A 23972-nucleotide genomic window follows, 5' to 3' on the forward strand; every position below is an offset into this window, starting at 1 on the left:
CCATTACTGGCCATATTTGATTTTTCCTTTTTTAAAAATTTGTGCCCCTCAGCCTTAATATTTTTATTTCGTTGTTTTTAAGTATACTGATTCTTCTGCCAGCTTCAATCTGCAGTTGAAACTCTTAACAGAATTTTTCATTACAGTTATTGCAATCTTCAATTCAATTATTTCTTTTTGGGTCATTTAAAATTTTCTATATCTTTATTGAGATTCTTATAGCTTTCATCCATCATTTTCCTCAAACCCTTTAGTTATTTTTCCACATTTTCTTTTATCTCCATGAAGATATTGAGCATCATTTTTAAAAGTCTTTGCCTCATATTTAAAGTCTGGTCCTCTTTATTGATGATTTCTGGATTTTCATCTTGTTCCTTTGGATAGACCATCATTTCCTCTTTGTCTTACATAACCTTTTATTGCACATAGTACATTTTAATATTTTTCAAAGTGTTAACTCTCGCATGTAGACCCTGCAATGCCTGTTCCTTAAGCTTTGTAGCTTGTGATATGACGACGATATCCTTGAGTGCCAGGAGTTAACAAAAACAAACAGTAGCAAACAACAACAGCCCCTCAAAACACCATTCACAGTCTTTGCAAACTGGCTGTGCATTGGCTGGTCCGCTGCTTCAGAGTTTAACCCTCTTATCAGGAAGAGCAACCTGAGGCAAATGTGGAGTGGAGGACCTTTTCTGTCCAGTCCTGGGTTGATGCTATCTCACTTGTAGCCTTTGGAATTCCCCTGTTTAGAGGAATTCCGATGTCCCCCTCTACTTCTTATGAGATAGACCAACCCCCTCTCAAGTCCTCTGTTTTATTTCTTAAAGGAGGTAATCCTTTGTCCCAGGCCACTTTGACTTAATTGTTTCTTACACTGATTTAGCTGTCCCAAGCTCCTTCTGCCTGCAGAGCAAGTTCTGGGAGGGTAAGCCAGACAGGAGTTTCCTGGTTCAGCATTTCAGGCTGCCAACCGATAGATTAGTAATGACATACAGTCACCCCATTTTATGCATAAGGTTTACTCTGCTCCCTCTGGAACAGGTCCATAAATCTACACATGCTGGGAGGAACTGGGGGAGAGAATAGCAAGGGTGCTACAAGCTTTAACATTTTTTTTTTATTTGACACTTGCCTAGTTATTACAATCTTTCAGCTATTTCCCAGAGTTTTGAGGAAGATGGCTGTGCCAGTTTTTCCAAGTTGTCAAAGATTCTTTCAGGGAAGGGCACCCTGTAGCCACTATCTTGGTTGATTAGAAGCTGTTCCTTAGGTTTTTACAACCTTCTGCAATCTAAACAAATGGCTCCATAGGAGCTAAACTTCTTTATCTCTCCAGTATATTTCACTATAACACTATCTTAACTGTCTTTTGCCTTTCACTTACCTTTAAACCAAGCTGCTGATTTTTTCTCAGAAAGCCCAGAAATAGGAAAATATTCCCACTGTATTCTGACAATGCTCAATAACCCTTAATGATTATTGTTATCTTCATTATCAGCAGTTACAGGATAGGAACATAGAAAAAGGGAATTTCTGAGGAAGAGAATTGCAAAATAGGGGCATTTATCTTTAGGATTTTCCTTTTTTGTACTTGTTTCACCACTTTACGTACCTTCTCATGGGTATACCTTACACACTAGCCCCTACCCCTCGCACCTGCCCCGACCTTGTATATGGCAAGAAAATCATAATATATTAATATGAATAAGTTCACCACGTCCATTTACAATGGGTGGTCTGTGCAATTCTAGATAAATATGTTTCTTAAAAAAAGAGTTCTGGGTTAAATTGGTTTGGGAATGTCTGTGGTACGTATCTCCATTCTTGAACAGTCATAAAAGCATGCTATGTCCTTTAAGAAATTCTGCAAACATTTTGTTCAACTCATTATTGCAAAATAACTCCAAATAGTGGAGCAAGAAAAAGTTGAAGGACTGAATCTATAGCAGTGGAGTCTCAGATTTTTGGACAGAAGAGATCACTTCAACAGTTGTATGTTCTTAGCAGCCAGGAAATCACCTATGACATAGATAAATTCCATTTCAACAAAAAAATTAAGATATATATTGTAATTTAAATTTTAATATGTATATACTAACATATACATATGTAAAATCTCCCACTCTGCCAATATTGGAGATACAAAGATGTTTTGCAGGGTATACTTTGCATGTTTCCATAAGATCTATCCTAAATTGTTCATTGAACATCTTACAACTTTTGCATAAACTCGTAGAACAACCCTACCTTAACTTTTACTTAAGGTTTTTGCTTTTAGTTTGGTTTATTGGAGGAGAGAAGTGACATCTTAATTCTGGAAAAACCCATCAGCTATCCCTTCTCAAATGTCCTAATCAATTTTGTGAATTGTAACTCACTTATCTCTAAAGGAATAACGAGGATGTTGCTATTGTTAGTGTAGAAGAATTCACCATGACAACAAACTGTTTTCAAGAAAGTGAGGCAAAAAATGTCTCGGGGTTGTTAATTCTTTCTCACTCATGCTTGAATGTGGTTGTATTACTTATTAAAGCTTCTATGTGATTGCTTGGCTAACCCTCATTTATGAAGTGTGCACAATTTGAACTTATTTCCTTCCCTCAGTTGCTCAGTCATTAACTCAACAGATATTTATTTAGCATTAGTATGTTTCAGGCAATGTGTTAGGTGCTGTGCTTTCAAAGTTGAGTAAGACAAATCTCAGCTCTGAACAAGATAAGAGTCCATTTGAGGGAAAAAGAAATAAAAACAACAATAGCAGCATGTTCAAGGTAGAGGGGCAGAACAAAGGAGGATATGGTGAACACAAGTGCTGTCTGAGAAGACTGGAAGGTCAGAGAAAGACTCATGCCCATAACTCAGAAATATGTTCTTTCCTTTTTTTTTTCCTTGCCCCTGGATGTTGCTGAAATAACAAAAAGATAATGGCTATGTATAATTATATTGATAATTTCCATCATTGCCATGATACATAGCTCTATAACCTTTCATTTTCTATTGGTCCTAGGAAAGTCATTCTTTGAGTCTGTGTATTTAGATAAGCATGCCTACTTCATCAGAAAACCTGACAACACCTACTTTAGAGTGCCATTCTATGAATTTCAATAGAAGTGAATCTAGCTCAGAGCTTTTAAAGCTTATTTATTTTAGAATCTCATTTTACTTTAAAGCAGTTTGTTGGAGCATTACGAATATCTGATATGCTGAGAACCATCCCAGGGATTATCATGAGTGGTCTTAATTTTTTTTACCACCCCTTAAAGAGATATATTACCCTGACATTTCAAAATAACAAGAAAAAAATGAAAATAAAATACAAGGGAAACAGTAGACCAGAAAATGTAACAAATCAAATGGAAATAGTGTGACCTAATTACCAGTCTCTTTAAATTTGAACCCATCTAGAAAAGTTACTAATGGTGTTGGATAAGACATAATCATGAATTACAACAGTAAGAAAAAACCTGCTGCTTAACTTACTGCATAATTTAAATCCCTCAGATAATGAGTTGCTGCAATTTGGATATTAATCTAATCAGAAGTAAGCTAAGTATTGGGATACCTGGTCCTTTCCTGCCTCAAAACTAATTACCTATGAAAAAATGAGGAGCTTTGATACAATGAAGGGTTCAACTGGCTCAGGAATTCTTAATTTCAATTCAAGGGGCTAAAGAAATCCTGGAACACCCTAAAATTGCATGCAAACATTTGCATTAATCTCCACATGTGCATCTTTTCAGAGATAGTCCCTTTCTACCTGAACTTTCATCAGGTTCTCTTTACCCCCCAAAAAAAGGCTAAGAACCACTGAACCAGATGATCTCTAACACTGCCTTCGGTCTAAAACATTTTAGGGTTCTGTGATTTTTACAGTTTAATATTTTAGTCACATTTTCTTGGGGACCTGGGAAGCTTTTGGAGTTATTTGGATCCCTTGACACAACTGAACAATTTGAAGCCCTAAATGCTCATTTTTTTTAAAGGGGATGCAGCACTTTGTTCTGCTCTATGGGTCTGGAAAAATAAATGCAATGGTCACAAGCTCTTTACTCATTTCCAGACCATGAATATTTCACGACAGTCACATGTATATTCAAGCAGTATAGACCAGTGTTAGTATTATTCATCCATAAGAGAGTTATAAAACTGCTTTCAGGACAATCCTACTTCTTTCATTGTGGGTGTTTTATATATAAGTATTGAGATTCTTGTGCTTACTTATTCAGAACAAGTTCACATGCCATTTTTTTAAAGATTGCTTTACTTAAGAGTGGCAAACCCCAGCTAGACAGCCTGAAAATAGACAAATTTAAGCTAGACAAAAATGATTCCATAATTTGTGCTTTCTGTTCCCTGCATTCCACATACATGCCCAACTTGCAGGTAAATACTGACCCACAAAAGGACTCTCTGGGTACCTCATTCTAATCCCTCAGCCTCTACAGAACAGAGAACAACGTAGATGGATTTTGAAATAAGATACATCCCCATACATCCAATAAGTCCCACGGATGTCAAAGAGATTTCTTGGAAGATTTGCATGGATTTTCCAGGGATTGGAAGTATCTTGAACCACTGCATTCTGACATGTACACGAAGGTAGGTGTGAGACAGAGGAGAGAAGAGAGAAGAGGAGAGAATGAATTTTTACAAGAATTCTCCTGTCAAGAAAAAATTATTTTAGGTACACTTGGTTCATTTAGTGGCTAAAAATAGTACCTGCTGCCTTTTCTCAGCTGCTTCTAATTTTGAATTCTTCTCTCTGGATGCAAATCTCACTCAAGGTGTGTTGGTCTGAACTCTAAACACTGTCACCTTTGTACTTTCCCTGACCACAATGTGTGGATAGGTTTATCATCTTCCTCTCTGCTCTGCACTCAAATCTCTACTGATTTCTGTACTTCTAACGTATTCTAACCAGAAACAGTTTTACCTAGATGAAACCATTTTCTCTGCTGCCTTCTCACATGGCAGGCTGTGAGTTTTAGTGGAAAGAGCATGGATTTTTAAATATTTTTTTCAAAAAGTCTTTGGTTTGGAATGCTAATGTTTTCATTTTTAAACTTTGTGATTTTGCAAATGTTTTTATAACTTCTCTGAGTTCGCAGGAATAAAGTTTAGAAGCAGAGTATGTATGAATCCTGGAGTCCAGTCTCCAATATGTTTACTTTCCATTAGAGTAGGGAATAGGGCATTTTTGTACCCCTGTGTCTAGCACAAGGCCTGGTACCCAGCAGGTTATAAATGAACATTTACTGCTCATTGAATAAGCCTCAGTTTCTTTATTGAAACTGGGAGTAATCATAGCTTGCAAGACTTTTTGTGAGAAAAAAGTGAGGTCATTCTTTCATTCATCAAATATTGATTGCTATAGGGGTGCAAGGGTAGTACAGTGGTAGAATTCTTGCCTGCCATGTGGGAGACCCGGATTTGATTCCTGGTCCATGCACTTCTTCACGAAGCAAGCAAACAAACAAACAAGCAAAACAAACAAACAAAAATTCAACAAATTTTGAATAATGGGACACTCATATGGAAAAATAATGAAATATGACCCCGCCATACAGCAAACAAAAATATTACATATTAATTGCTATATAAAAATCACTGATCCATATGCCAGGGACACAGTGGACAGGCGATACATATTAACTCGCTTTTTCCTTCTTTGCCCTGTCCCTGCCTCACTGCAAGAAGGTATTGGAAGCCTTCTTCTTACTTCCCAATACCAATTCTGGCCTGTTGTACTGTCATCCTCAGCTTCTCCACAAGCTGGAGTACATGTCATCTCTCTGGGGTCAACCACAGGAAGCCAACTTACCTACACCTCAGCTGTGGGGGGCCAAAGCCCTGCTTTAACCCTTGCATGCTGCTGTAGCCGAGCAATAGTGAGATTGAGGTAAAGAGCATTCAACTTGGAATATATACAATGGTTTGAGTAGAATTCTGAGTTCATTTGGGGATAATAACATCCCTGGGATTATCTTTTAATCAAAGTAGTAGGAGATTGAATTAGTTGATTTCTACACTGCTTCCTGTTTTAAGTTCTAGAACTAAACTAGCACATAACCTTATACAATATGATTCTCTTATTATATTTGCTTTTATTTCAGGTCTTTCTTGCTTACCTCAGTTGAAAGCCTTTTACAGGCACAGATTATGCCAGATAATGTCTCCCATATCCAGGACACTCTTCAATTAAGTAGGAGCTCAAATCCTTATTAAGTAGCTAGCAGGAGGAGTGAACAATTTTTCAGATTCGTGTGACAGTCTCCTGGGCCTAAAAATCAAAGATATTCCATTTGGTTATGGTCCGAACTGAACATCTGGGGCATTTTAAAAACTGTAACATCCCACTTATGTCAAAATATTTGAGGGTGATTATACATGTTCACCTTTTATCTAAAATCACACAAAAGGAATAATATTTATTTCACAGGAAAGATTTGTAAAGGCATAAACTTTATCATTCCTTTTATGAAAGACATATACCTTTTAAATAAAATCTATCAGTTTCCTAACAAGAAAGTTTCCATCTGGAGAACCTTAAAATTAAGTATACTTGATTCTGAAAAAAGTATTCTGTTCAATCTGCAGGAGATGAAGTAAAACAAACAAACAACTGAAAAACAAAGAAGAAGAAAAGAAATGTGAGAAAGAGAAAAGTAAAGTAAAACCCAAACCAAAGAAATGTACCAGGAGGTACAGTCTCCCCTTCAGCAAAGTGATTGTGGCTAGGCAGCCTTGACCCAAGTCTTCTACATCCTTCAGCACCGTCTCCCACCCTCCACTGACAATACTGTCAGAAAACCTGGAAGACAAAGACAAGGATGACTTCGGTGGGCCTGGCTTTGCAGAGCCCTGTGCAGTACCTGTCAGCCAAAGGCCTCTATTTGCTGCCCTGTCACATGCCACTGTTCTGATTTCGTTCCACGCATGGGCTGGAGGATACAAAAGGAATGCAAAGCATCTTGAAAATAGGCTTTGTGTGGCCTGTTACAGTGCTGAGCTTCAGAGAGGGGTCACAACATCAGTGCATCAGTTTCAAAGTGGTGAAGGAAAGCAAGACAAGAGTTTCAAGGAAGCTGGACTAAGAGATACAGATGCTGAGAGCATTGCTGTCTGCATTGTTTTCCATTAAAAGTAATATTTGATGCCATTCAGCTTCAACTTCTTCTGTCTCCTTGGGGCCTCTATTTTGACGTCTGCTATCTTGTCTTCTGTTCACTGTGATGGTGATTTATATTGTTAGATGTTGCTTATCCTTTCTTAAAAAAATGTTATTTATTGTGAAATATAACATATATAAAGGAAAGAAAGAAAAAGCAAAAATTTTCAAAGTACATTTCAACAAGCAGTTACAGAACCAGATTTCAGTGTGTGTTACGGGTTACCATTCTACTATTTCAGATTTTTCCTTCTAGCTGCTCCAAAATACCAGAGGCTAGAAGAAATATCAGTGTAGTGATTCAGCAGTCATACTTGTTTGTTAAATCCTGTTTTCTCTTTATAACTCTTCCTTCCCCTTTGATCCTTCTTCCAATCTACAGGGATGTTTAGGCAACACCCATTCTGACATTTTCATGTTGCTAAAGGGTGTCAACACTGAAGGTTAGGGGAATGTAATTGGTTGATAATCTTGGAAAGGCTGGTCCCCCTGGGTTTCAGGATTTATCTGGCCTAGGAACTCTCTGGAAATTATAGGTTCCGGGAAAGCAAGCACAGTGCATGAAACTTTTATAGAATCTCAGTTCGAGCCCTAGCTGTTCTTAAGAGTTAACTGAAGTGATGTTGGCGTTCCAGTTTGTAAGCTGCTGGAATGCAATACACCAGAAACAGAATGGCTTTTAAAAGGGGAAATTAACAAATTGCAAGTTTACAGTTCTAAGGCTGTGAAAATGTCGAAATTAAGGCACCAACAAGAGGCTACCTTCACTCAAGAAAGGCCAATGAAGTTCGGGGTTTCTTTCTCAGCTGGGAGGGCACACGGTGATGTCTACTAGCTCTCTCTCCCGGCTTCTTGTTTCATGAAGTTCCTCTAGGGATGTTTTCCTTCTTCATCTCCAAAGGTCTTTGGCTGTGTGGACTCTGTTGGTTCTGGTTGCTCTAAAGCTTTTTCCAAAATGATTCCCTTTTAAAAGGCTCCAGTAAGCATGCCAACTGAATAGGTGGAGACACATCTCCATGGAAACTAACTAATTCAAAGTTACCACCCACAATTGGGTGGGTCACATCTCCATGGAAACAATCAAAATGCTCCCACCCAGCAATATTGAATAAAGATTAAAGAACTTGATTTTTCTGGGGTACACAACAAATTCAAAGTGGCACAGCTGGTATTTAGCAAACCACAGCAATTAGCACTATCTAACGGAAGCTTGCATAAGAGTTGCCTCCAGAATAGCTTCTCGACGCTGTTTGATCTCAGTCACTGATGCCTTCTTTCATTACTCTCCTTTTCCCCCTTTTGGTCAGGAAGGCATTGCTGACCCCATGGTGCCAGGGCCAGCCTCATCCCCAGGAGTCATGTCCCATGTTGTCAGGGAGATTTTCACCCTTGAATGTCATGTCCCACATAGCGGGGTGGGTAATGATTTTCCTTGCAGAGTTGGGCTTAGAGACAGGCCACACAGGAGCAACAAAAGAGGTTTCCTGGAAGCAACTTAGGCTGCTTTATAGGTAGTCTTAGCTTCTCCATTACAGAAATAAGTTTCATAAGGGCAAGCCTCAGAAGCACGGACTTGGCCTATTTTCTTGGGTATCTATACCCTATGGTTGAGAGGGTACCCAGGGCTTCCCGGATGGGAAAGTTAAATAGTTACATTTTTTTTTTTTCCTTTAGACCCTCAAAGGACTCTATCAATCCTTTTTAATTGTCAGTCTACCTTAGTCTGAGATGTATCCTGGTATTACATCAAGCTATACAGAAACACAGGCCTTGTTCTATTGAAACTTTTTTTTGCCATAGCTTATTTGTCAAACTTTAAATCTCTGAAATGTATTATTTACCCTGCCTCTCTCAATAAGGTTCATATTCTTTGAAACTATGAAATTGAATATTAAATCAGTTATTATGTAATGTTAGTATCCATACAACACCTTAGAAATAACATCTCAAAGTGGATATTTGCTCTCAGTAAATCTTTCCATTCTAAGATTTTTTCTCTCATAATTGATTATATAAATGTCTGTTTCAATTAAATGGTATTATTCGTTATATAAAAACCTTTACTTGCTGATGTTTAGGTAATTATTTCCTTTTTCTTTAACTCACTAGTTATATTTTCTACCAACACACTCATTGCTCATATATTACTTTAATTTGCTCACTTCTCACATATTACTTTCAGCCTTATCCCTGTATGAAAGGATTGTCTCCAATTGACTCTTTCTCACTATTTCAATTCAATATCTGTGAATTATCATTGGGTTTTTAGAAACTCTGTCCTAAATTGTAAACCAAAATTAATTGAAAGAATGAAATGAAATAATTTAGAAAGAAATTGGAGTGTGTATAACAACTAATTTTAAATAAATACCATAAGGAATTTTTAATAAAATTTCTGAGATAATACTGAAAGAGGGAAAAAAAAGAGTTCTTCACATGTTGGGCACATGAAAAGGGCTGAACAATCTTCAGAAACAGGCCAGTCCGTTTCTAGTTTCTATGAATTAAAACCCCACAATTCCTATGCTCTGTTTCTATTGTTACAAAATATTGTTCCCATACACTGAGAAAGCTCTTTACTTTCTGAATAGTGAGAGCCTGAAAACATATTCTTCAGTCCAGCCTAGGTCTTTATTTTAGTGGAGATAGGTTCACTGACTGGTTTGGGTAAACACGATTATAGAGCAAGTGTGATATGTGCAAGACAATGGATGGTGTTTGCTGGGTGGTAACATTTCAATGACAGATCAAAATCAATTATTTAAAAATATTTTTCTTGGGTGGTGCAATGGTGGCTCAGTGGCAAGAATTCTCGCCTGCTGAGCTGGAGACCCGGGTTCGATCCCCAGAGCTTGCCCATGCAAAAAACAAAAAACAAACAAAAATATGTTTCTTCATTTGGCCTCCAAGACAGTTTCCCATTTGGCTTTTCTATTTTGATCAAATCCTTTTTACTATCCCAGTTAGCCAATAGTGAAATAATAACAATTCAACGAATATTTATTAATAATTAATAAATATTAATATCTATTAATAATAATAATTCAACAAATTATTATTGAGCATCTACTATGTTCCAGACACTATTCTAGTTGCTGGGGATACATCAATGAATAAAATAGAAAAAAAATCCATGCTTTTATGAATCTTTCATTCTAGGGAAATGAGAAACACAGTATACAGATGATAATTATTTTCGTGTAAATCATGATAATTTGAAAGTAAGTATTTATTGAGCAATTTACTATGATCAGAGACTTTGGTGAATTGGTTATATGTTTTACTTTGTTTAATCATCACCAAAAACAAAAAAAAGAAAACACACACACACAGGAAAAAATAACCAACTGTGAGGTACATGTTATTACTATTTTACGGGCAATGAAACCAGGCTTAGAGACGTTTAAATAACTCGTCCAAGGACAAGTGAGTAGCCTAACCAGAGAATGAACCTCACTCACTCAGATTCCAAATCCTGAGATCATAACCTTGCTAATCTGTCTGTCAAGTTACGGTTATTGGATTTCTACATCTATATTTCTCTGACATCTTTTGTTAAATCATTTCTCATTCCCTGCCCACCCATTTCTTGTAAAAACTTTCCACCAGGTCTCCTCTCCATTTTTCCTGCTAGCAATCCACTATTAGCTCAGTGGCGGTTTCCTTATTACATGCATTTCTAGCATTTCCTCCCTCTGATTTAGCCTCCCCATTACAATGAGAGTAAAATCCTTAAGGCAGTGCATTTATAATTTCTTCACCTTTCATCACTAACTTTCCACTGTGAACACATTGTCTTCTGAAACCTTCCTCTTCAGAGGTATCTTCAATGTCACCCCACTCTACCCTTCCCATCTTATCTTCAACAACCACACTATTCAGAATTCCCAATCAAGATTCACTATTCTCAATCCTACCTCTCAACCAACATGCAAACCCTATCCCTTGAGTCTAGAAAGGTTTGCACATATGTAATTCTTTAATTCAAAATCTGATTTAAACACCATCAATCTGTGAAAATATCTTTCATCATCCTGGCTCCCACTGTGGCAGGGAGCTGTGGCAAAACTGTGGCAAAACTCCCCCAGTTTATGATGTTACCCATTTCATACTGTGACTTATTCTGCAAGGTATCATTTCCAGAATACTCAGTTCCAAAACTTTATACAACTTGTAAATAAAAGGTCAGCCTGAAATAACAGGTAGCCGTAAGATAGCTTCTTTGCTCATTACCACAACCACTATTTAAATTTCTTGGCCTTTGAACAGTTGGTCTCCTCTTCTCCCCCCACCCCCACTTTTATTTTTAAATATATGACCGTTTTATGCCTCCCCTGCACTCCTAATTTCCTTTGCCTTGGATCCCACCACCTCATGTTCCCATTTGCCATCTCACCTGAGGACTGTTCCAAGGAAGGTGTGTTCTGTCAATATAGGTAGGGATAAGAAATAAGGAAAGGAAATGTCAAAGTCCTCTGTTTTAGTTTGTAAAAGCTGCCAGAATGCAATATATCAGAAACGTAATGAATTTTGAAAAGCGGATTAAGTTGCCAGTTTACAGTTCTAAGGCTGTGAAAATGTCCAAATTAAGGCACCAATAAGAGGTTACCTTCATTCAAGAAAGGCTGATGCCATCCAGAACAGGAGTCAGTTGGGAAAACAAGTGACTGGCATCTTCTGGGGTCTCTGGCTTCTGGACACCTCTGTCAGCTGGGAAGACACATGGTGATGTGTCTTTAATTCAATGCTAATTGAATTAATTTAATTAATTTAATGCTAGCTTTCTCTTCTAGCTTCTTCAACAGCTTCCTGAGGGGCTTTTTTCTTTCATCTCCAAAGATTTCTGATTGTGTGGGTTCAGTTGGCTTTGTGTTAGCTCTTTCCAAAATGGTTCCCTCTTAAAGGGCTCCAGTAACTAACCCCGACTTGAATGGGTGGAGACACATCTCCATGGAAACCATCTGTGCTGGTTTGAATTTGTGGACCCCAGAAAAGCCATGTCCAATCTAAGGCATCCAGGGGAAGATACCTTAGTTCAAAAAGGCCTGTGAAGTTCAGGGTTTCTCTCTCAAGTTTAATTATCCATGGAAAGGCACATGGCAAACATGGTGACATCTGCTAGCTTTCTCTCCAGGCTCCTTGTTTCATGGAACTCCTCCAAGGGCATTTTCCTTCTTCATCTCCAAAGATCTCTGGCTGCATGGACTCTATAGCCCTTTCCAAATGGTTCCTTCTTAAAGGGGTCCAGTAAGCAATCCCACCTTGAATGAGTGGAAACACTCCTCCATGGAAATCATCTAATCAAAAGTTACTATCCACAATTGGGTGCATCACATCTCCATGGATAATTAAAAATTACCACACAGCAATATTGAATGAGGATTAAAGGACATGGCTTTTCTGGGGTACACAACAGCTTCAAACCGGTGCATCAGCATTTAGTCATTCCTTATCCTATACCTCTGTTATTGGGTTTTTTATTTGCAGTAATGATCTCCAGCCCCATGCTATCTATTCTCCTTTTTTCTCATTTCCTCACACTCAACTCAATTATGACTTATTGCATGAAATTTGTCAGTACTCTAGCCCAGTTCTTACTTTCTTGCCACTTAAAAATAGACTAAAGATTCAAGTACACATATTACTTTGTTTTTATCTACCTTGTCTAAATGAAAAGGAAAAAGAAGTAAACATTTGTCTTTGGTATTGATTAAATTCATGAGATTTAGAAGATAAAAACATTTTCTGGGTGCCAACACTATGTTAAACAATGTTTTAAACATTTAACAGGTAAGATTCAGTCAATCATCACAATAATCTGAAAAAGTAGGGGTTATCATTATTCTTATTTTATAGAGGTAGAAACTGAAACACGAAGGAGTTAAGAAATTTGTCCCAAATTTTCCAGATATTAAGCATAAAAAATTTATTTTATTATAGGATAAAAACTCTCATGCTATGGCCCCAAAAACTGTTCTCTGATCTTCTGAGCTCTGGTTCCATACTCTACAACTACCAACAGAAAAAGGAGAAGGAAAGCCTATTACTGAAACCTTATGAGAACAGAAAAGATGTGCCTAAGTAGCTGTTAGGACCCAGAATAATCCCAAGCATTTACTTAACTTCTTACCCTTATACTTCTGAAGGATCCATCACTGTCCCGCACCCTGCTGGAATCCTCACCTCAGGCCATGGAAGCCATCTTCAGATCTGGGAGGGCCAGAGGTCCACCTCCTTGGTGTTAAAGGGAGAGGCAAGAAACTTAGGAAAAAATGCTCCCATGCGTCACTCATAATAGGTTGAGTTTTCAGGACTCTTTGTCTAGACACTCTATCTCAGGTAATTTATGGATCAAATAAGCTTGCTTGTTTTGTATCAAGAAATCTATGGGAAAATGTCCTTTGTGTTCCAAACACGCTCTTGGAAAATAAAATCAGCAATAATCATATTTCTTACATTCTATTACACTACTCTAAACTCAGCTGAACCTCAGTAAACCTGGTCAGGTGCTTATTGCATTTAATTGAGTGATGCCTCCATGATTTCATTAACTCCCCTTTGTCCCACTAATGTGGCCAATATCTCATAAATGGGTGCCACCAGATACGAGTGGTTCAAATGAGACTCTGTTCTCACCATTACTGAAGAAAGATGGACCACAGATAAATGTATATAAGATTCTGAATTCTCCCTTAACCTCCTTCACAGAAAAGCACTCTTTATTTTTAAGATTGCCTTCACTTCAATCTATTTTGGCCTCTGTTCATTTAGTGCTTACCATGTCCAAGACTATTGGCAGTAGGAGAGGAACAAGTAGAAAAAACAATCTTCTCAGGACAATTACACTGGTTTACCCCTTCACTTTAGGACATAAAGGTATACATTTATTTAAAATATTTTCACGGCCTTTTGTTCAAGTACATATCAAGCAATTAAATTGTCATCTAACAACAGATATTTTAGTTAGAAAATAAAAAATAAGATGAAGGACTTTGAAGCAAACAGTGCAGCCACCCCTATTTTTTCAGAGGAAATAATAATTTTACTCATACATATTCATAGCTGAATAAAATTATTACTTTTTCATAAATATAACAGTGAGAATTAGAAAACATCACATACTTTCCCTAGAATTTGCATAAGCAAATGGAAAGGTGTATAACATAGGTCTACTCCTGAACAAACTATTCCTCATTAATAGAATAATAGATTACATTATTGTTGCTTTATAAAGTTGAAATGGACATGGATGAATTTAGCAAAAATTTTCCCATGCACAAAAAGGGCAAAATAATAGTCATTTTTTCCATTTATTGCTATACATGATCTTCATTTAATCACACTATTACAAAGGGAAAAATTTGCAGAAAATATCATCTTAGAACAAATGAGATAGCTTTAAACTTTAATATATAAATCGTTTGTGCACTTCCCTCCTTCTTTGTTTTACACATTTACACAATATAATACAAGCTCTGTGGCAGTTTTACACAGATCAGAAGACAAAATTCATCTGGGGTCTACCTCTGTTTGACCCTAGACATGCTTTCAACTTTGTATTGACTCTACATAATCTGCACTAATGGGGTGGGAGGGTGAATTCGTGATTCGACACCACCTACCTGCCCCGTTTGCTTTGATGCATAAGAAAAGATTTCTCTGAAATCCTCAGCCTTGATTCTGGAACCCCACTGAATTGAACTGACTTAAAGGTATCTTTCTGCACCAGCTTAAAATATGAATTATTTGAAAAGGAAGCTATTGAATTGCTTCAGTTTCTCTGAAATTATATGAGAACCCAAAGGCAATATCGTTCAGAAGCGTCCACAGATTGATTTATGTGCAGAATTTATTCCTGAACTCTGATATGAAGAAGGATTCCGAGCAGGCTGAAGGCCAGAGAACAGCAGGTGCTGGGAAGCTCACACATCCTTTTCCTTGACAGATGACTTCATCAGTAAACACAGGAAACAATTGTTCCGACCAAATGCACTTGACTATGGCAGAGCTGCTTCCTGGATCAAATCTTCCTTTTATCTACGTCTCTGAATCCTAGATTCTTGACTTTTGACAGTTCTCTGTGAACCTTGCTTCAGCTCTTGGACTTCTGGTTCCCACCAAAGTTGGTGATAAACGTGAAACAAACAAAAAATTGTCCCATCCTATATAAACTACAAATCATTACTAAAGAAGGGAGATGGGAAGATCATTCAAAACTACATACAAATCATTATTAAAGAGGGGAAAATAGAGGATTATTAAAACAACATACAAATTTATTGGCCATTATCAATCCTATTATTTATGGTGACTGCTTAGATATTGATTTGTAGTTTTTGCTGTAGTGAATGATGGAGTATAATACAGTGGAAAGCATACAGATTTTGAAATCTAAGATATGTGGGTTCTGTGACTTCGTAGCTGTGTAATCTTGAATAAGGTTCTTAAACTTTCCAAACCTTATCTAGGCCACCCGAACAAGTTTAGCAACACATTATCCTTTGTTAGACCACAAAGGTCTGTTGGCAACAGGCACTCAAGATGACAGAGATTCTCAGATATATGTGGATAGTTAGCTGGTGTTACTATGGAAAATATATGCCATTGAAATAAAGTCTATTCAATAGAGCTTTACTTCAAGCAGGTACATGGAATCTTAGAAGGCTGGTGAAAGGAAAGATAAAGGAGAGTCTATCTATCATCAGATTTCACAGATTCACTGCAAAACTGGTCTTTTCACATGGATTTATTGCCATATGGGAGGCCATGAAGTGCCAAGATCCTGAGAAGATGCTTTTCTTTGAGACTCCACTGCTTTTAGTTCTGGTTTGTCCTTGCCATTTATTTAATGTGTGTCATTTTCAAATTATTTCACTGTTTAAACAATGCTTTTCTCTCTATGGCATTGTGATGACAATTATGAATTTACATGGATATTGCAGGGTTTAAAAACAAAGATGTAGGTGTAGTGCCTAATTTTTCTCACTTCTCCCCCTCCTTTCTAATTTTCTGATGGTCAGGAGAAACTGTTTCAGTTACAAAAGTCAGGGCAAAATAATATCACTCCTTTCTACAATGGGCATTTTGAGCATGCTCTAGGCAGTGCCCTTTTCAGTCCTAGCCTTACAAACTGAGAGACTTCAAGCAAAGCTGATCTGCTCTTTATGATTAGGACAATTAATAAATTCCATGGCATCTGAGAAATTGTTCATTAATAACATTTGTAGATATGAGATGAGAATTTTCTGGGAAAATGCAGAAACTATAAGAATATATATTACCTCAAAAAATTTAAATACTTCCCAAAGAGTATGGTATTTTATAATTTGTTATATCTGGAATAACTTCCTAGTTATTTGGATTTCAGAAAGAACTCAATTTATGAGGGCAAGGATTCATGTCAACAATGAACCTAAAATGACTTTGTGAAGGTAAAACTTTCTCCAGTGTTCTCACCCCCTTGGTATTATAACACTTTTTAAAATAATCCTATGGGTTAATAGAAACAGCAAAGAACTAAAGAATTAAAATGCAAGCTATGTAAAATCCCAACTAAAACCCAAAAGTGTCTAATGTATTCATTCATTACTTAATTAAAAGTCAAAGACAAGACAAGACACCCAAAATAATAAAGTACTGCAAAACATTTGGCAATATTCAGTTATCAAAAGTATGGATTTTGCATTTTGTATTCTTTTCTCAATCAAGAAAAAAAAATTCTTTTTGAATGTTATATAATAGTCATATAAAACAAGATAGAAAAATACATTATAAACTTATAACAATGGCTGTAAATACATTATCTGACTTGTTTCTCATAGGCAATAGGTTGGTTATTGTGGTAGTTAGATTCAGTTGTCAACTTGGCCAGGTGACGACACCTAGTTCTGTTGCTGTGGCCATAAGCCAATGGTACGTGAACCTCATCTGTTGCTCATTACATCTGCAGTCAGCTAGGAGGCGTGCCTGCTGCAATGAATGATGCTGACTTAATTGGCTGGTGCTTAAATGAGAGATTCAACTTGGCACAGCCCAAGCAGCTCAGCATACCTCATCTCAGCACTCAGGCCTTTGGAGATGCAGAAAGAAATCACCCCGGGGAAGGTTGTTGGAACCCAGGGGCCTGGAGAGAAGGCCAGCAGAGATTCCCTGAGCTTTCCCACGTAAGAAAGAACCTCTGTGGAAAGTTGGCTGCCTTTCCTCTGAAGAACTAATGAAATAAATCCCCTTTTATTAAAAGCCAATCCATCTCTTGTGTGTTGCATTCTGGCAGCTAGCAAACTAGAACAGTTATGGTACATACATAGCATGAAACTACTAAGATAATAAAGACTAGACAAAAATGCCAGTCAGCTCTATGGTAACATACAAGTATCACTTCCATCTACCCACTGTAAAAGAAAATCACATAATACTGGTCAGAAAAAAATTAACTACATATTTTAATAAGAAATAAATCGATAAAGAATGATAATACTGAGCACCAAAGTATTCAGAGATTTCAAAAGCCATGCATTTTTTTTTCAGTTGATCCAAAATTTTGTCAACTAAGTTTGCAAAAGTTTCTTCAGAGCCAACGTTACCCATAAATGTCACACATTTATTTCATGTATTCATTTTCTTCCCAATAAAAGGCCTTTGATAAACATCTAAAATGTCCAGGTATAACATAGTTGAGATGAAATTGGATTAAATATTGGTATTGTTTTTAACAACTATCACCTCAAAGATTTGAGTGTTGCAAATTAAACCAACCAAACAAATAAAATAAAAATAAAAATGGCACAGCATATATTGTAAATTAATGAAAACAACTCTATGTATAATAGAAAGACAAAGCTGTGGCATATTAAACCAAAGCTAGCTGACTACATAACAATGAATGTCTATTGCATAGTAAATAAACTGAAAATTATTTCCAAGTGAGACAAGATGACAGATGAGGTCTTCACAAAGGTGTTTTCTGAGCTGACTGCTGACCTCTGACTCTGGCACCATGAAGGATAGAGAGAGAAGGAGTCGATAAGCTGGTAATCCAGTGTCACTTGATATTTGCCATGTCTGGTATCGAGCAGTTAACGATTATTTACTCAAGTGTTTAGATGTAGGCTTTGCACACAAATTGCTTCAAATACAAAACTGTTTGAACTTCATGAGAAGTTGGAAGCTTAAACAGAAATGTAGTTGAGACTTTATATGCAAAAAGATGTTTGATTTTTCACAGGAAATTTGAAAAGTAATTCAAAGAACAAAATTGTAACACTATTTTTTAAGGAAAAAAACACCCTGAGTTACAATTACTGAACTTTTATTTTACACCTCCTTAAAAAAATATATGAGAACAAGGTACATGCATTATGTGTCACATTACTGGGCAAACTGTTCAAATATTTTATAAACCTCCCTGTATAGAAAAAAAGTTATTAAGGATGTAAAAGCTATGCCTACCTATGTGCTGTATACATGTAATGAAATTGTAGATAAAGTGTAGTGCATTGAAACAAATGAACAAAAAGTAGATACTTGTACTATACAAAGGTGCTGGTGCAGAAAACTATATATATTTTTGGAATTGCAGCATTTTATACTTTCAAGTGCTATAAAAAAAAGTACAAAGAAACCCTATACTTCATTAAATGATTTTTCTGGTGGTTGTCAAGAAACAAAAGACCAAAAGAGCCTTTTTGTCTTTCTTTTTATTTTTTAAGCATTGGAATAAGTCTAAAGAAAAGAAAGTGCCTTATTTTCCTTCATGGTCATTTAGTCGTGACACATGATCAGCTCTTTCCTCAGAACACAAGTTAATGCATATTACTCAGTCACCCAGTATGTGGCCTTAATTATTTGGATTAAACATTTCTCATTGCTGAAGATACTCTCCTTAGTTGATTATAGATGCAATCAGCCATAAAGGCAATAAGCTTTCTGATAATTTAAGTCCATGAAATGTCCTCACAGTAATAGTTAGACGAGTGTTTGCTTAACCAGATGGTTAGGCTCATTACACTATCAGAGCCTAACCATCACAGATCCTATATCCATATAAGGTCGCTGTTCTAGTTTGCTAGCTGCTGGAATGCAATATATCAGAAACGGAATGGCTTTTTAAAAAGGGGAATTTAATAAGTTGCTAGTTTACAGTTCTAAGCCTGTGAAAATGTCCAAATTAAGGCAAGGCTATAGAAATGTTCAAATTAAGGCACCAGCAAGAGGTTACCTTCACTCAGAATGGCCGATGAAGTTCAGGGTTTCTCTCTTAACTGGGAAGGCACATGGCAAACATGGCGACATCTGCTAACTTTCTCTCTTGTTCATGATGCTCCCCCGGGGTCATTTTCCTTCATCTCCAAAGGTCTCTGGCTGCAGAGACTCCTGTGGTCCTCATGGCTCTGTCATGGCTCTCCTTGTCACTCTCAACCTCTCTCCAAAATGCTCCCTCTTTTAAAGGCTTCCAGTAAACTAATCAAGCCCCACCTGGAATGGGTGGCATCACTTCTCCATTTAATCACCAATTAGAGGTAATCTAATCAAAAGATTCCAGCCTACATTATTGAATAGGGATTCAAAAGAAATGGTTTCTCCTACAAGATTGGATCAGGATTAAAACACGGCTTTCCTAGGATATATAGTCCTTTCAAACAAGCAAATTCACATTCTGAGATCCTGGGGGTTAGGCTTCAATACATCTTTTGGGGGGAACACAATTCAACTGATAACAGAGTCTTATTCATTTTTATACTCCCAATTCTACCACAGTGCCATGCACAAGAAAAGTTTTTAGAACAAAACGAATGGATGGATGGCAAAGATGAGTTCAAATGTGGGAAGCATTGTTTAGGGAATTACATAAAAATGGCATTAATATCCATGTATAAGTAGCCTAGAAGAGACAAGGGGTAACAATTCAAATAGTACTTCTGAGAACAAACTTTTGTCTTAAAAGAGGAAAGAATTATGACATGGTTATTGCTGAGTCTCATTTTCTTTTTCAGTGAGTGGTCTGCTCCCCAGGGGGAATCAGGAATTTGGTTTACTGTTTCTATCATCTACTTTTATCTCGTATCTTCTACAATTGTTCTCCATCCAACATAAAGACTTGCTTATAATCAACATCATCTTCAAGACCGTTTGCCTTTCTGTGGATGGATCTCGGACCTTTCCACAAGAATAGGTTTGGTTCCCAAGGATTATTTTGTGCTGACTAGTAACTCAGGCTTATTAGTTTACTGCCACAATAAACATACCGCACAAAAAAAAGTGTTAATTTTTGGTGTGAGACAGCCTGAAACCTCATTGAGTAAAGAATATTTCTCCGATTAGCCTGGCTCTGACTCAGCACTTTAGGACAAACAACAATGATCCACCATCTACTCTCATCCCACCTTCCATTTATTGGCGGCTTAGCACTTAGTTTTACCTATTTCATCAAAACTTTCATCTCACCTCCACAGTAAACTCATAAAGGTAATCAGATGCCTAGACATAAGCACAAAATTACAAGCCATAGTAAGTAATAGGGAAATATGGCCCAGTAAAGAAGAACAAATGAGTAAGTCAGAGGAGACCCAGAATTCAGAAGAGCTAATCAAAGACATTAAAAAAAAACCCTAAATCAATTCAAGGAGAGAAAGGAAAATATGACTAAAGAGACAAAGGATATTAAGGAGACAATGGGAGAGCATATAGAAAAATTTGAAAGCATGCAAAGAAAAATAAAAGAACTTATAGGAATGAAAGACACAATAGAAGAGATTTAAAGTACACTAGAGATATATAAGAGCAGATTTAAACAAGCAGAAGAATCAGTAACTACAAGACAGGACATTTGAGATCTTACAGAAAGAAAACCACTAGAGAAAATAATATAAAAAACGGAGCAAGGTCTCAGGGAATCGAATGATAGCATGAAGTACACAAATACATGGGTCCTAGGTGTCCCAGAAGGAGTAAAGGGGCAGAAAGAATGTTTGATGCAATAGTGGCTGAAAATTTCTCAGCCCTTATGAAAGATTTGAATGTACATATCCAAGAAGCACAATGTACTCCAAACAGTATAAATTCTAATAGACCTTCTTCCATATAATACTCAAGAAGTGCAACATCTTCCAAACAGAATAAATCCTAAAGTCCTATTCCAAGACAATCAGAATGTCAAATGCCAAAGATAAAAGAGAGAATTCTGAAAGCAACAAGTAAAAAGTAATTCACTGTATACAAGGGATACTCAATAAGACTAAGTGTGGATTTCTCATCAGAAACCATGGAGGCTAGAAGACAGTGGTATTATATATTTAGGGTACTTTAAGAGAAAAACTACCAGGAAGGATTTTTTTATCCAGCAAAACTCTTTAAAAATGAGGAAGAGTTTTAAATATTCACAGATAAACAGAAACTGTTGGAGTTTGTCCAACAAGAGACCTGACTAATGAGAAATACTAAAGGGAGTTCTCCAGGCTGAAAGGAAAAAGTAAGGAGAGAGAGATTGGAGGAAAGTGTACAATTGAGGATTATCAGTCAGTTTAACTAAATGGGTAAACAGAGAGACAAAAATAAGATACAACATATAAAAGCCAAAGGATAAAATGGTTGAAGTAAGTATTGACTGTGCAGTAATATTACTGAATATTAATGGATTAAACTACCCATTTGAAAAACACAGATTGGCAAAATGGATAAAAACACATGAACCATCTGTTTACTGCCTCCAAGAGACTCATTTTAGACCCAAAGACACATATAGGTTGAAAGTGAAAGGGTGGAAAAAGATATTCCATGCAAGCAGTAACCAAAAAAAGGGCTGAGGTAAGTATACTTATATGTGGCCAAAATAGACTTTAAATGCAAAACTGTTAAGAGACAAAGAAGGACATTATATATTGTTTTAGTTTGCTAAAGCTGCCAGAATGCAATATACCAGAAATGAAACAGCTTTTAAAAAGAGGAATTTATTAAGTTTCAAGTTTGTAGTTCTAAGGCCACGAAAATGTCCAAACTAAGACACATCCAGGGAAAGACACCTTGATTCAAGAAAGGCCAGTGGGTCCAGACCACCTCTGTCAGCTGGAAAGGCACATGACAATGTCTCCTAGCTTTCTCTCCTGGCTTCTCATTTCATAAGGATTCTCTGGGGCTGTTCTTCTTCTGTATCTCCAAAGGTCTCTGGCTGCATGGCTCTCTTGGCTCCAAAGCTTTTCCCAAAATGGTTCCCTCTTGAAAGGCTCCAGTAAGTAACCCCACCTTCAATGGGTGGAGACACAATTGGGTAGGTCGCATCTCCATAGAAACAATAAAAAAAGATTCCACCCAGCAATATTGAATAAGGATTAAAGAATTTGGCTTTTCTGAGGTATAAAACAGATTCAGACAGGCACATATATTAATAAAATGAGCAATCTACTGAGAAGAAAGAATAATCATACATATTTATGCACCTAACATGTAGGTCCCAAAGTATAAGAGGCAAACACTGACAAAACTGAAGAGAGAAATAGATGAATCTACAGCAATAATTGGTGACATCACCACATCACTCACATCAATAGATTGAACATCTAGACAGAAGATCAATAAGGAAACAGAGAACTTGAATAAAATGATCAATGAACTAGGTGTTACAGACATATTCAGAATGTTGCACTACAGTACAGCAGGATATATAATCTTCTCAAGTGCTCAGAGATAGTCCACAAATGTTGAGTCACAAGCAGGATGCAACAAATTTAAAAAGATAGGAACTATGCAAAGCACTTATTCTGAACATAATGGAATGAAGCTGGAAATCAAGAACAGGTGGAGAACTGGAAAAGTTATAAGTATATGGAGGTTAAATCATCAGTGGGTCAAAGAAGAAACTGCAAGAGAAATCAGTAATATCTTGAGATGACTGAAAATGAGAACACAACATATAATCAAAGCATAAGAAGAATTAATATCAATATTACTTAAACTCTTCCAAAATTTGAAGAGGAGGGAACTCTACCTAACTTCATTCTATGAAGCCAACATTAACCTAAAATCAAAGCCAGATAAAGATACTACAAGAAAAGAAAATTGCAGACCAAATTCTCTAGGTATATATACATGGAAATGTCCTTAACAAAATACTTGCAGATTGAATCCAGCAGCACTTTAAAAGAATTATATACTATGATTAAGTGGGTTTTATCCCAGGCATGAATGAGTGGTTTAACACAAGAAAATCTATCAATTTAATACACTACATTAACAAATTAAATGGGAAAAAACACATGAACATTTCAATTGATGCAGAAAAGGCATTTGACAAAATCTAGCATCCTTTCTTGATAAAAACATTTCAAAAGATAGGAATAGAAGGAAGCTTCCTTAACACTACTAAGGGCATGTATGAAAAACCCACAACTTACATTGTACTAAATGGTGAAATATTGAAAGCTTTTCCTCTGAGATCTAACAACACAAGCATGCCCACTGTGAAAGCTGTTATTCAACATTGTGCTAGAAATTCTACATAGAGCAATTAGGCAAGAAAAAGAATAAAAGGCATCCAAATTGAAAAGGAAGAAGTAAAATTCCACTATTTACAGAAGACATGATCATATATAAAGAAAGGCCTAAAAAAATCTAGAATGAAGTTACTGAAGCTAATAAATGAACTCAGCAAAGTGGTAGGATACCAGATCAACATACAAAAACAAAAACAAAAGACAAAAAAAAATGGTAGTATTTCTATATACTAGTAAGGAGCAATCTGAGGAGGAAATCAAGAAAAAAATTCCATTAACAATAGCAATGAAAAGAATCAAATATCTAGAAATAAATT

At 36.6% G+C, this 23972-nt stretch overlaps 1 long non-coding RNA gene across 1 annotated transcript in view; it reads right to left on the reverse strand.

Annotated features, from left to right (window-relative positions):
- The window catches only part of LOC143669688 (uncharacterized), a 226448-nt gene that overhangs the window by 119295 nt on the left and 83181 nt on the right, over nt 1-23972 (reverse strand). The window contains exon 2 of the long non-coding RNA XR_013168979.1: nt 6132-6283. This is a non-coding gene — a long non-coding RNA (uncharacterized LOC143669688). The remainder of the gene's footprint in view (nt 1-6131; nt 6284-23972) is intronic.

This window comes from Tamandua tetradactyla, chromosome 26 (assembly GCF_023851605.1).
Source record: "Tamandua tetradactyla isolate mTamTet1 chromosome 26, mTamTet1.pri, whole genome shotgun sequence".
Taxonomy (NCBI): domain Eukaryota; kingdom Metazoa; phylum Chordata; class Mammalia; order Pilosa; family Myrmecophagidae; genus Tamandua; species Tamandua tetradactyla.